We start from the raw sequence: 15,389 nt of genomic DNA on the forward strand, positions 1-15,389 counted from the left end.
TTCTAACATTGTGTGCGTTTCTCGAGACGTTCGTTTCTTCCTTGTCGTTAGCGTATATGGTCTACTTACAATTGTATGCGATCTCGAGATTCTCTCTCTTCTCTCTCTTTCTCTCTCTCTTTATCTCTCTCTCTCTCTTGACCTCATAGGTGTATATCTTCTCTTAGAAATAGAAATTCTTCATTTTCCATTCTGTGTTAATCCCCTTTTTCCTTGTGTGGTTAGTGCGTTAATCCTTTCATAATATTCTTTGATATAATTCTTATTCCACCGTATTTGAATACTTTTCTTTATTGATCATTTGTTAAATAAATAATTAATAATTAGGGGAAAAAGGTTTTATTTAAATCCTGATTTTAGTCCTTCGAATGGATATTTTTTTATTTTTATAAGCTCTCTTGTGTAATTTTTCACTGTTTATTCGATTCTTTCGTAATTAGTATTAGGAGTAAAAATAAGTTTCCGCCGTTTTTTTTGTCAAAAAAAATATTTATTGGGAAAGAACGGTAGTTTAAATTTAATCGAAGTATTATCTATCACTAGCAACTACTTTTTCCCATCTTACAGGCAGCGTTCGGATTCCATGTCTGAAGAACTCATCTTTTGAGGCTATCCACGAATCAACAGAATTTTTGGTATCTTCATATGATGTGAACCGCTGCTCCGACAGAGTATGTACCATTGACCGGAACAGATGATAGTCGGACGGCGCAATGTTTAGTGAATACGGCGGGTGGGGTAGTACTTCCCAATCAAGTGTTTTCAAATAGTTTTTCACCGGAACCGCTACATGCGAACGAGCATTATCATGTAGAAAAATAATTTTGTCGTGTCTGGAGTAGTATTGAGGGCGTTTTTCTTTCAGAGCTCGGCTCAATCTCATCAATTGTGTTCGGTAGAGAGTTCCAGTGATTGTTTCGCTTGGATTAGGCAACTCGTAATACACCACACCCAGCTGATCCCTCCAAATACACAGCAAGAGTTTTTTCCATGAATATTCGGTTTTGTTATGTTGCTCTTGAATGAGCAACCTAATTTTCAAGCCGGTTATTATCTGCGAATTCTAACGTAAGCCTCGTGCCATGCCATCTCTCTCAAAACGGCGGAAACTTATTTGTACACCTAATAATTTCAGGATATTATTTTATTGTTATTTAATTAACACATCTTTATTTAAATTGATGTTAAATATATGAAATTTTTTCATAATGTTGATCAATAAATTGTTAGAATATAATTTAAATCGAATAACGTTAAATGATATAGATGCGAGTCTTTTTTTCTTTTTCGTCGGTTTTATTATTTATTTTTATATTTTTTATATACCTATCATTTTCAGAGAACGAATTCAGTGTAATACGAAAGACGAAATGAGCGACGAATAGTACATGGTAGAACTTCTTCTTTCATTACATCGTGAGATAAATTGTTCCTAGGGATCCGGTTACTTGTTCTTCGGTCGAAAAAAAAATGAGAAAATGATAGAGAGAAAAAAGTTGGAGATGACGAGGAAGTAGGAAAGGTATGAGGATAGTATATAAATGTTACGTGATACTTATAATAACGCATCTGTTTCATTCTCTAATTCCTTTTCCTTTTCTTACATAATATTTATATATTTAAATTTTGATAATAAATACAAATTTTAGTAAAATAATATTTTAAAGATATGGAACATTATATTTCTATATAGAAATTTCTAAATTTTATATATTAATAATAATTCAAAAAGGTTTAACATTTAATTAAGGGGACCTTCTACTCTGAGCACCTAAAAAAAGGCTATTTTCGCGAATTTTTTCCAAGAAAACTATAAAAGATATCGATCTAAAAGTTGTTGGGTTTGTTAAATTGAGTCTTAAACTATATAAATGAATTTTTATTTTTTCATTTTAATTAATTTTTTATTGCAAAAACAGTAGTATAAAAAAACACCTTAAAACTTTAGTGCTTTGGTAGCTCCATCAGAACTTGAGAATGGCTTACCTGAAACATAAAAGTAAAATGGTTTTATATTCTGTATGACTTCAGCTACAAAGTGACAGTTTTATATAAAAATTTTATCAATAAATAAAAAAATGGTGGACAAATTACAAAAAAAACGTAAATTTGACCTTTTTTTTTATTGTTTTTGACTAAAAATAAATAGTAAAAATTAAAATATAAGAAAAAACTCTCCGTCACTTTGTTACAGCTCATGTGTAGAATATGTGGATTAAATTTTATAAGAATCGGTTTAGTGGTTCGTGAGATACGATGGAGCTAGTATTTCAAAACATAGTTTCGAGATAAACGCGTTTAAAGTTTTTTTTTTCTACTCAAAATCGTGAAAAATTCTTACCTAAACTTAATCTGCGATGCCTGGACCGTACAATAGACCTTCTTCTTGTTCATATTCTTCAATTTCTTCCAGTCTTGCCTTCTTCCACTTTGATCTGGCATCTTTTGAGCACTCAGAGCTTCGACGGTTCGCGGATTCGATACGTCGGTCGTCGCGTCTTTTAGCAAAGTCGATCGCTCCTGGCCCAAGTTTCATGCCCATCGTTTCCATTATCTTCATCACTGTTTGAAATCCTTCGTTAAAGATACATGCTGAAACTTTGCACGCAATTTCAACAACTTTTTTGCCGTTAAACAGGTGTTTAGGTGCCATGTTCCATACGCAGTTATTAAAGCTTTCATTATTATTCTGCGTATGTCCACCTAAACATCTTTCCAGCAGTTCTGTCTTAGTCAGATCCTCATAAATAGGCTTTAGCACTTTCTGTACATCTTTAGAAAGTGCCGGAGGATGCTTGTATTTTTGCTTCAGTGCCTTAGTTTTGAGGTACTTACACCAGTCGATGGAACACGTATGGTAATTATTATTATCTTTTTTTTTTTTTTATGAATCGTGAGATATTATGATCCCTTTCTATTTGTAAGGAAAGATACAGTCTCCGTCGAAAGTGTACGAACAAGTTGAAATGAAAATAAATTAAAATGCAAACAAACTTTGAAAAGGGTTGAGAACATGGGAATCTGTTATTTTATAAAATTCAACTTCAATGATCAATTAAACATTTCTCATTTCTTTTTCTTTTTATGAAATAAAAATGTTTCCTTGTCGAAGATATTAGAATGAGAATTGAAATGAAAATAATAAGGAAAATGTAAACACAACGCGGAAAAGGAAGAGGCAGAAGAAGAATATGAAGAAGAAGTTGGGGTAGGGGTTGGTAAAGGTGAAAAGTTGGGGTTGAGTTATTCTTTTATTTATTTATTTTTTTTTTTCAAGTCGAGTGATATTAATAATTAAACATACAAAGTTTGAAAGCAGGCCCTTGCATGGCCAATCGCCGGGCAAAGGATGACAACTAACGGCCGATCATTGACGTTTTCTAATGGCCCATAGAGGGCTGAATATCCAAATGATAACCCCGGCCCATTAATGGTAATTGATCATTGGCCCATTAATAGTAGTTATCATCGGCCCATTAATGGTAGTTATCATCGGCCCATTAATGGTAGTTATTATCGGCCCATTAATAACAGTTATTATCGGCCCATTAATGGCAGTTATTATCGGCCCATTAATGGCAGTTATTATCGGCCCATTAATGGCAGTTATTATCGGCCCATTAATGGCAGTTATTATCGGCCCATTAATAGCAGTTATTATCGGCCCATTAATAGCAGTTATTATCGGCCCATTACCGGCATTTATTATCGGCCCATTACCGGCATTTATTATGGGCCCATTACCGGCATTTATTATCGGCCCATTACCGGCATTTATTATGGGCCCATTACCGGCATTTATTATCGGCCCATTACCGGCATTTATTATCGGCCCATTACCGGCATTTATTATCGGCCCATTACCGGCATTTATTATCGGCCCAATACCGGCATTTATTATCGGCCCATTACCGGCATTTATTATCGGCCCATTACCGGCATTTATTATCGGCCCATTACCGGCATTTATTATCGGCCCATTACCGGCATTTATTATCGGCCCATTACCGGCATTTATTATCGGCCCATTACCGGCATTTATTATCGGCCCATTACCGGCATTTATTATCGGCCCATTACCGGCATTTATTATCGACCCATTACCGGCATTTATTATCGGCCCATTACCGGCATTTATTATCGGCCCATTACCGGCATTTATTATCGGCCCATTACCGGCATTTATTATCGGCCCATTACCGGCATTTATTATCGGCCCATTACCGGCATTTATTATCGGCCCATTACCGGCATTTATTATCGGCCCATTACCAGCATTTATTATCGGCCCATTACCGGCATTTATTATCAGCCTATTACCGGCATTTATTATCGGCCCATTACCGGCATTTATTATCGGCCCATTACCGGCATTTATTATCGGCCCATTACCGGCAGTTATTATCGGCCCATTACCGGCATTTATTATCGGCCTATTAATGGCAGTTATTATCGGCCCATTACCGGCAGTTATTATCGGCCCATTAATGGTAGTTGATCATTGGCCGATTAATGGGCCCAGCAATGGGCCACGTTTTATTCAAATTATTAGCCCATTAACATCATCATAATTTAATAATCTATATATCATCATCTTCAGACAGTTATATATTTCTCTATGTCTGATCCCCCGAAAAATATACCTGACAATACGAAGGATTATACAGATTACAATAAAAAAAACTGCTTGAATAAACAATGAAAGAGAAAGGGATTGAACAAGATAAGAGTCGTCCGTGCGCGCCGAACGCTCAGGAAAGCGGTCCGAGGTAGTTACGTTCAGGCACCAAAAATGTAGTTAGAGACATCGGATCTTTTTGAAATTTTAACACAATATTTCTACATATATATACATTCGAAAAATGTAAAAAAAAAAAAAAAAAAATTCTTTTAAATTGCAGAGTAGAAGGTCCCCTTAATTAATTCAGATTTATAATAACATATTACTGAGTAATACAATTAAAAGATTATTAACGTCGAAATTAAAATAATTTATCTGAAGAAATGTGATTTGTGTAAAAAAAAAGATAGACCTTTGATAAAATCCCATAAATATTTAATTTGAATTCATTTAAAGCGTATGTACACATGTTACTAATTACATGTAAGCAATAATCGTGTAAACGTATCTATATGCGTTCGGTTGAGTGGCTAACCAACTGAAACGTACATGAAAATTGTTTGTGTCGATTAAATACTGCTTGTCAATTGACAAATCCAACCCCCATCCTCATCAAATACTTGTTTATATCGACACATAAATCGATAACTCTGTTCGAGTTCATATTTCGTTGGTTAGTATATTTCCAGTAGCAATGGTATTCGTCGTTCGTGATTGTTGCTTGAATTGTTTTTTTTTTCTATGCTTTTTATATATTTTTAAATTACGAAATAAGTGTGAGTAATAATTAATTATGAATAATAAATTTCTTTTCCTTTTATTTCTTAAATAATTGATTCGAAAAACATAAATGTTAATCCTATCTCATTCGAGTCTACATTATATAAAAAATGTATTTTATTTAATCGGTTTAAAATATATTTAAAAAAAAAAAGGTATACACTGACGTATGCGTTAATTAGTAAATTTAATGTTAATTAATTTCATTAACAACGTTGAGTGTTGAGTGATGATGATCATCGATAATTGCCACTCAACCAACTTTATTTAAGTAGCACTTGTAAGATCAGTACATACATGTGTGTGTGTATTTATGTATGTCTAATTAATAAACTCAAGTTCAATTTAGAATATAAATGCTTTGAGTGTTCCGATGATGATCATTTGATGACACTTTATATTCATTTCCAAAGTTGTTTCAATTAAAATATGATATTAACATCGTTAGACCAAGATTTAAATATAGAATTTCGTAATTAAAAGATCTAAATATAATAATTCTAAATAATTACTTTAAATTATTTTTAAATCAAATATGATCGAATAATATTTTTTGATTTACATATCAAAAAACAAGTTCAAAGTATTTACAATAATTAAAAATTGTAAATAATAATTTCAACAATTTTTATCATATACAAATATTGTAATAAATTTTAAGAGTAAAAAGTGACAAATTTACAAGACACTCAATTGAATTTAAATCTAAATAACATAAAGTGTATTATTCGCTATAATTAATAATTACGAATAATAATAAATCCTATTTTATTATTTTCATTACATAAACATTGATATAAATTCTAAAAGTAAGAGGTAGAAAATTTACAGAACACTCAACGCTTTAATTGGTCCTTTATTTCTAACGTACACAATATTTGTTAATGACAGCTAACATGTTAATAAAGTTAATCTTTGAATCTATTATAAAAGACGCTTGGTTAGATTGGATGATGGATGTAGAAGAGAATGACATAGTCAACGCAGCTTCGTTTTCATTACTTTGAAATGTCACGTATTCTCTCTTTTCTTCTCTTCTCGTTTCGTTTAGTTTCATTTCGTCCTTGCACAAGCTTTTACGGTTAAATACGGTCACTACTGGTGTTACGTATACAGTGACTCTGATGGACTAACCGAACGAGATTCCAAGAGGATAATCTAAAACGTATATTAAGCTTGACCAAGTGCGTTACGTAATACGCATCTACGAAAAGCATCCGCAAGCAGTTAATCACAGCGTTTTGATATTAACTTTAGTATTTATAAAACCAACAAATCATATACGATATAATGTACAATCTTTTTTACGCTAATCTTATTTTTCAAAATATATTAAATATTCAATCTTATAAAAATCAATTGAAATAAAGTAAAATATTTATTCACTTTTTTTTCTAAATATATTACATAGATTAATCGTTTTGTGTGTATGTGTTCTTTTTTATAGCAATTCTCTTTTACGTTTATTTATAATACTGACAAGTTGAATTTTGTTTTTTATAGTTTAATTTTTGTGTTGTACGCTAAATTTACTTTATATTAACGGAATATACGAAAGGGAGGGAAACATGTGCTTGTGTATATGTTCGAATATGTGTGTGTGTGTGTGTGTGTTTGAATGAGAGAAGAGGAATACCTTTGCAAGCGAGATTACACCAAGATACGAGCTTTTCCTTAGGATTATACGGTGAATCTTCTTACATGCGTCTCGTTTAAAGTGGAAGCTCAAGGTGTTATCCGATCAAAACTTCCAGCATATTTACATTTTTCAAACCTATAGGTCACCTATTTTAAAATGAGAGATTTTTTGTAAATCATGGGATTATTAAAAATATTCTCACAAATGTGATTTAAAAAAGGAAATAATGTTCTTTAAAGTATTAGAGTGGGCTATTGGCTGATTTCATTTTAAATGAACGACCAAAGTTGGTTTACTTTGCTAACGTATACTACTATAGCTACTACTATTGGTTCTAGCGATCTTTAAAAGATGAACGATGATGGGTTGAAAGAGAAAAAGAAAGAAAATAAAAGAAGTGGTGGAAGTTAAAATTTTATCGGTTTGCAAGCTCTCGAACAGCTGCTGGAGCAATGCGTTCTACGATCAGCCAGGTTTCTGCGATTTATGAGAGATATAAATGTTATACGGTGTCGCGAAATACATAGAAAGCCTATAGTCGCTAAGTGAGCTTTAAGCTTCAATAAAGCATGACATTCGAATATTTTTCTTCTCACGTTTTTCTTTCTTCCTTTCTTTTCTTTCCTTCCTTCTTTCCTTCCTTCCTTTATTTATTCCGATTAGAATAAATACAATAGTTTTTATTTCACTTGTACTACTGTGTTATAATGAGTTGAACGATAAAAAATATCGGAATTTGTAACAGATTAATACGTTTTTATTTAAATAGGTATTATATAACTGTTTAGTTGTCTATTAAAAATATTTTTCTTATTTTTTATGTAAATAATAATGTTATTAATATTTTAAATTGAAAATATTTCATATTTTTCTGCACTATCTTTTCAATTATTTATTGAATTTCTTTAATAAGTGATATTTAAATAAATAATAATTATCGTTGGAATTCTAAATGAAAACATGTTTCATACTTATAATATTTTAATGTTTTTTTTTTATTAAATACGTTTTTCATTTTACGTAATATTTTGGTAATCAATTATTGGATAATTCAATATTTTAAATGATAATCAATAAGGCTAATTTTTCTACATTGATTTTTCTTTTGTAAAGAAAATTAATATAAGACAATATAAGAATAAATTGCATATATTTAATATAATGAAATGATATCTTTTATTGATTAAAAAAAACCACGCCTAGGTTCCATTAAAAAGAGTCGGATCTTACGTCATCACCTCCGAACACGACGACATCGTTAATCATTTCCTCTAATTACCTCCGACCATTCATTTTCATCGAATTGAAATACTCACGGCTTCGCGTGTCGTTGTAATTATTACGTTCATCTTTTTATAATTAATACATGGTATTTAACTAATTGTAGAAAAAAGAAAAGAAAAAAAAATTAAAGAAAAATTTTAGAAGAAAAAGAATATATATAGATACAAAAAAAGAAAAAGAATATCATCATAAGGAAATATCGTATTTGACTTCAATTATTAATGAAAATTGACGTTAACTAAGATCATTATTTAAAAGTTACGACAAATATTACAAATTCAATCGTTGTACGAAATTAATCAAAAATATTTCTTAACAAATTTAAACACAGTAAACTCGTTATTTATTCTTATTTTTCTTTTTTTCTTTTAAATTATCCTTAAACACAAATGTAAATGTTAGTTAATTAATAATTAATTTTACACGAGAAATTTGTATTATTATCGAACATTGGTGTAGTCGTTATAAAAAACAATTTCGTTTTGATATATAAAAAAAAAACTATTCGATGGGAGTTCATCATTCTCTTCGTTTCTCGTAGACATTTTTCATATCGCGAAAATTTCAAAACTACGCTATATAGTTCTCTTCTTTTTACTATATCCCTTTTCCCGTAAAACATATCTTTCGTTGAGAAGGTTCGACAAACTCGTCGAAAATCCTCTCGTCGAGTTAGAGCTTTCTTCGCGAGCGTGTCGCGATCTCGAAACAACGATTCTCTCTTTCTCTATCTTGCTTTTTTCCCTTATCTCTCTCTCTCTCTCTCTAACTTTCTGTTTCTTTCTCTCGTTTTAGATTCGAACTTCTTTCCTTTGGTTTTCTCGCTCCTAGAAGATTTATGAAGCGCGATAACATCGTAGATAGAAAGAGAGAGAGAGAGAGAGAGAGAGAGAGAGAATGAACATAGGATACGAACGGATCCAGTGCAATAGAATCTTCAGTACCCTTCTTACTCACCACGAAAGAGGATCTTTCGTTATTTTTTTTTTCTTCTTCTTTCGCTACGAGAAATGGAAAGAACCACTTCCTCTCTCTCTCTCTCTCTCTTTCTTTTTCCTTTTCAAAGCTAACGAGTTACTGGATGATCATCAAAGTGACTTTAAAGTTGGCTTGATGTTTCTCGTTTCAACGAAAAATGTATCTTACAGAGATATAACTTATAAATGTATTTATTTTTTCTTTTATATGTAGAATATATAATATTATAATATAAAATTTAATAACTATAATAGCAAGTAGTGGTAGAATAATATTAGTAATAATAATCTTGGTTCTGATTAAATAATGTTTTGCCATTTAATATAGATAAAATTTATAATATTAATGATAGTATATTACAGTTTTAATGGTAATAATATTTAAAAACATTAGAATAATTGTATTATAAGAATATATAATGTTTCGTTTATTATAATAAAGTTTATATTCCCTTGATAAAAAATAATTAAAAATATTGGTAATTATTGGAAAGAAAAGTTTTTTGGTCAATGCAATCCTTTAGTTTGTTCGAAATACTTAATTTTTTTTTGTACACGTTATTATATTGTTTATTCGTCTCGGACTTCATTTTGATCATAGTTGTCGTCATATCGAATAACTGAAAAGTTCTATTAGAATCAACGAGGGTTTTTTTTTTCGAATGACCTGATTCAAAAAGTTGACTTGCGATAGACAATTTTTGGTCTGGTAAGCTTCATAAAGTGTAATTAGCGTAGAAGCAACTTGGTAAATTTGGAAAGTCAAGAAAAAAAAGAAAGAAAAAGAGAAAGAAAGGTACGTTTTCAAGAGAGAGAGAGAGAAAGAGAAAAAACTTTTGTAAGAGCGAATTATAAACGGGAATTTAAATCTTTAATTTATACTTCAATTTTTTACATCGACCAATCCGGTCTTTTCACATTTTTTCACATTTATCGTTTAATATAAGAAAAATCGTAATTAAGATCGTTCTACAATGAAATATTTCTGTACTTTTTTCATGCATTTTTTAAACACTTTGTTTTCTTTTTCTTTGTTTTTTAAATATTATTTCGATTAATTGTCGAAATGAAAACGCGTATTTCGAGAAATGCAATAAATATGGTTCCTACGGTGTGTGGTAGGCGGAGGAGGGAGGAGCAGGTACTTTTGTAGTCAAATTCAAAAGCATAAAATGGATACAACTAGATGCATTTATCACATAAATACGAAACCATACGTACCAACCTATACGCAGAGACACACACATATACGTATATGTATTTTTTATGTATGTGTATAACGATGTTCAGAAAAAGAACCAAACGCATCCGAATAGAAAGTAGCGTTCGTTTGCAGTTTTTACAATTTATTTCGGAATTAAATATACGTCGACAAAAATATATGCATAGAAAGCTTACGTTTGTATATTTGTGTATTTGTGTGTAATTGTATGGGTGTATGGGAATTCTTCGTTAGTTAAGGGAATGATATAGTATCGAAAAAAAAAATCGATTCGTGTAACCATAAATGTTTAATTGTAAAAAATAAAACAAAAATTTAATTAAATAATATTAATGTCGAAAAATATTTAATCGAACAATTATCGAGCCGTTTATTTTGAAAATGGTCTAAAGAAGAAAGATAACTGGTCCTTGGATTGTTTCAAATTTTACGACAAATTTAGTTGTTAAGTTTATTAATGACTTAAGTCTATTCTTGGTAAAAAGACTCATACTATTCACTTAATGATTGATGTTATTTTACTACCAATGATAATCTCTCAAATACATTTAAATACACATTGAAATGCAAACTCTTAAATATATATCTCAATTGAAACATAAACTTAGGTCATTATAAAACAAAAAGCAGCTCAAATTTTCGTGTTGTAGAAATTTTGTAATTCGTTCCTTATAATATAATTTGTAAATAATATATAATATAATAAATAAATATAAATGAATAAATATAAGAAATAATATAAATGAGATTAAATATATTAGATATGAAGTAATAGTATGATATTTATTTCATTATTTTGTAGTTATCGATGAAAGTCTTAAAAAATATCGACGTTCCGATTACGTAGACTAGAGCGAGAAAGAGGATAAAGAGCATGGGGATGCAGGTTGAGTGCAACGATGCGAGAAACTCGCAGAGCCACTTTTAAAAGTACAGAAACTTCACCAAAGAAGAAGGAGAAGAAGAAGAAGAAGAAGAAGAAGCAAAAGAAGAAGGAGAAAAAGTAAAAGGGGAAGAAAGTAAAAAAAACGAGGGGATAGGTAGTTCCGGAAAGGTGGAGGGGATGGGGTTCTGGAAAGATACCTAAAAAAGATACAGAAAAAGGAAATAACATTTGAAGATTTGACCGCGAAGGAAAAGATTAAGAGATCGATCGATTCTAGTAGTATGTACGATATCTTAGTTCTAGCGATTGAAACTTTTGGTTTAGTATAACGGAAGGAAGGGAGGAAGGAAGGAAGGAAGGAAAGAAAAAGGGAGGGAAATAAGGAAGGGTGGTTGAATACGTCGAAGGGAGAAGTATCTAACCTTTGAAAAGGGTATATATATATATATATATATATATATATATATATATATATATATATGTATATATATATATATATATATATATATATATATATATATATATATATATATATATATATATATATATATATAGATAGTGAAACAGTGAGAGAGAAAGAAAGAGATTAAGTGAATGAATAAGAGAGAGAGAGAAAGAGAGAAAGAGAGAGATTCAATGGGTGAGCGAGGAAGCGAGAAAGAGTAAGAGGGGGAGGATAGAAGCAAGGATTGGGATAGAAAGGTACGTAGCTTACCGTTCTCATCAGGATCTATTTCTATCTATTTCTCTTTCTATCTATCCGAATCCATACTTTTTTTTCTTCTTCTTCTTTTTTTTTTTTTTTTAAGCTATGGTGGTGCCCTCGTTTTATGGCAATCTACGAGTCGAATTTCTTTTCGTCTATCGAGAGCCGGATTGTCGAAATACCTTCGGGAAACTCGGATACGGGAATTCCGTTAGATCTCTCACGATTTGTCCGTTCGATATAATTCTTTATCGAATGAGAATTCAACTTATAAGGGAAAAGTCAAGTTGACGGGACAACGGACTTTTTTGTTTTTTGTTTTTGTTTTTTTCATTTTTTTAATTCCATATATTTGTACGAAGTTGGATCAGAATTATTAAACATCGCGCGCAAGTAGTAAGAATTAAATCGAAATTAAAGAAAACTAATGGGAATAATTTTAAAGATTCCTACTAGCATGTTTCCTCGCAGTCATTTCTTTTTTATATTCTATTTTGTTGTTTATTATTTATTTTATTTTTATAGATGTTTTTAGCTCTCATTTTTTCATCATTTGTTTCGTATAATTTTAAATTTTACCTTTTTGTTATTAACGACTAAATCTAATTGATAGATTTTAATAATCGAATAGAAAACTTTGATCGAATTGTTAATAGTTTTATGTTTTGTCCATTAGTTCGTACAGAGATGAAAATGTTTATACTCCCTTTCTCCAAATTAGTGGTTAATTTTATATTTCCTGTTTTTTTTTGTCGCTTAAACTCACATCTTTATTTTTTTTCTCATACGTATAGGGTAGAAAAGAATTTCATATGCTTGTATAAATTTTTATTTTGGTCATAACACGCGATATTACGTTGTACCGACTATGATAATATAAAAGAAAGAGACAGACAGATAATAGAAAAAAGGATGAAAGAGGTGTGTAGTTGATAAATCGTAATATCGAAGTGCATAATAATGTTCGAACAAAGTGGGACACGTGTTTCACACTGAGGTTGCACAAGAGATCTGTGGTTCTCCTTTTTTTTTCTTTATTTTTTTTATTCACTGAACGAGGTTAATTTATCTTAATCGCTTTGTCGCCTTGTAACAGCGCGTGCTCGTTGTGTTAGAAAAAGAACGTGAAAGAAGGGGAGTGATAGATAGAGAGAGAGAGAGAGAGAGAGAAAGAGAGAGAGAATGAGTGAGGGAGAGAATGGGGTCCACAATTTTCCCCCATAGTTTCCGTTTTCTCGTCCTTCAATTACCTCGATCGTTGTCGCGTTTGTCAACCTGCTTCTACCGGTTTTCGACCTTTTCTTCTCGCAAGTCTCGTCCCTAAGAAGTACACGTTTCATCCCTTATGCCATTTCGAAAGATCTCATGGGGATGCGGGGGAACGATACTGTAAATAAATTGTTAGTGGGAATGTTAGACGCTATTTAAACATTAAAATTCTTGTTAAACGATACTTTATATTAATATATAGTTTTAGTATCGTTTTAAATAAAAATAAATTGAAACGCTTTATTTTTAATAAAGAATATAATTTAAATTAAACGCATTATTTTATTTTGTCGAGTAACTTTACTTTTTGGGTGTTTTTTTTTTATTTTTAATTTATTAGATTTATCTTATATTATAATAAGATTGTTTTTGACTCGCGTTAAAAAGTTTTTTTTTTTTCGAAGAAAGTGAGAAAATGGAATTATGATAACGGGGAAAGTATAATTTATCATGAGTTGGCATGAAATTTTTTATACCACATCTTTTGCACGTCATATGATCCTGTTAGAAAATTCAATGTTTTTAAACAACTTTTTTCGTTTCGTACATAATTTTTAATTCTCAACAGGAGAAAATAAAATACACGACTTTCGATGAATTTTTAATAGAAGAAATTATAACGTGTATATAAAAAATCAGGGTAAAATGATACGAAAACTTGAAAAGAGAAACTGGAATATTTTTTTACGTGTCATTAACAATCCGGAACATAGTTTTGTCACAGCTAAATATACATTGTTTTTTTAATTTTGTCTTCTCTATTTAATAACTCCTTTAATCCTTTAAAACTCCTACTCATAATTAGTTTCGCGTTGGTTGTATTTATTGCAAAGTGAAAAATAAAAAAGAAATCAGAGAAAAAACGTAGGAAAGATAGAATGAACAAAAAAATATAACGAAGAAGTAGAAGTAGAAGTAGAAGAAGAACAAGAAGAAAAAGAAGATAAAAGAAAAAAAAAAATATATATATATATATAGGAAAAAAATTTACACGTACGAACGAGCTCGAACGGTAGAGGTCGAGTTAACGAAGTTTTAATTTCTGCCTTACGAAAAGCCGCGTACTTTCCTCTCCTTTCCCTTTCTCCCTCCATCCTTCCCTCTATTCCTTCTGTCTCCCTTACCCTCCGCCAATCCTTTTTTGCAAACTTTTTTCACCCACCCACCTCCTCTTTTATTCGTGCAATCAACGCTGGTAATTTTCTACACGCTGGAGACGAGTAATTTTCTGTTCTGCATAGCGTATCAGGACGTACGGGATCTCTTCAATTAACGTGATTGGAAGAAAGACGGGTTCGGTGTTACTTCGTTCATTCGTTCATTCATTCGGTCATTTGTTCGTTCAACGAATAGAAATTGACCTGTTTTTAACCCGAACGAAGTATCGCGTGTACAGGTTTTAATCGAGTATACGATATTTAATGTTTTGTATCTAAAGAAAATTATTAAGAAGAATGATACATACATACACATATACGTACAGAAAATACACGTATAGGTATACAAAGTATTAATTTTTTTTCGAATACTTTTTTTTTTTTGATACGATAGAATATTTAAAATTGTCTTCTTATAGTAATATATTCGAAATTGAACTATCGAGATGAACGAAAGAAAATCTTGATTAGTTTCAATAGGATGATATTTCCGCGTAAAGAAGATACCTAATTAGATGAAATTGTGTCCTTGGAGAAAATTCAATCGAATTAAATAGAATGAGACGGGAAACAAAGACATAAAAATAAAAGGATAATTAATGTTTCATGGTAGTGATACCGCGAAATAAATTGGATCGGCGAATCTTTTCCTTAGCTACAGTTTTAGACTTCAATTAAATTGGACACTTTGTTCTACCCATTTGTTTCCTTACCTAGTTGCTTTGTGACGGATGCGAAGACGAACGTAAATCCTTTCCTCTTTTCTTTCCTTCCTTCTTTCCTTCTTTCTTTCTTTTTTTCTTTCTGTGTCTCTTTTCTATTTGATTAACGTCAGCTATTATACCTAT

This window comes from Polistes dominula, unplaced genomic scaffold, assembly GCF_049000335.1.
Source record: "Polistes dominula isolate Pdom_NZ unplaced genomic scaffold, Pdom_raw_medaka contig_373, whole genome shotgun sequence".
NCBI classification, from domain to species: domain Eukaryota; kingdom Metazoa; phylum Arthropoda; class Insecta; order Hymenoptera; family Vespidae; genus Polistes; species Polistes dominula.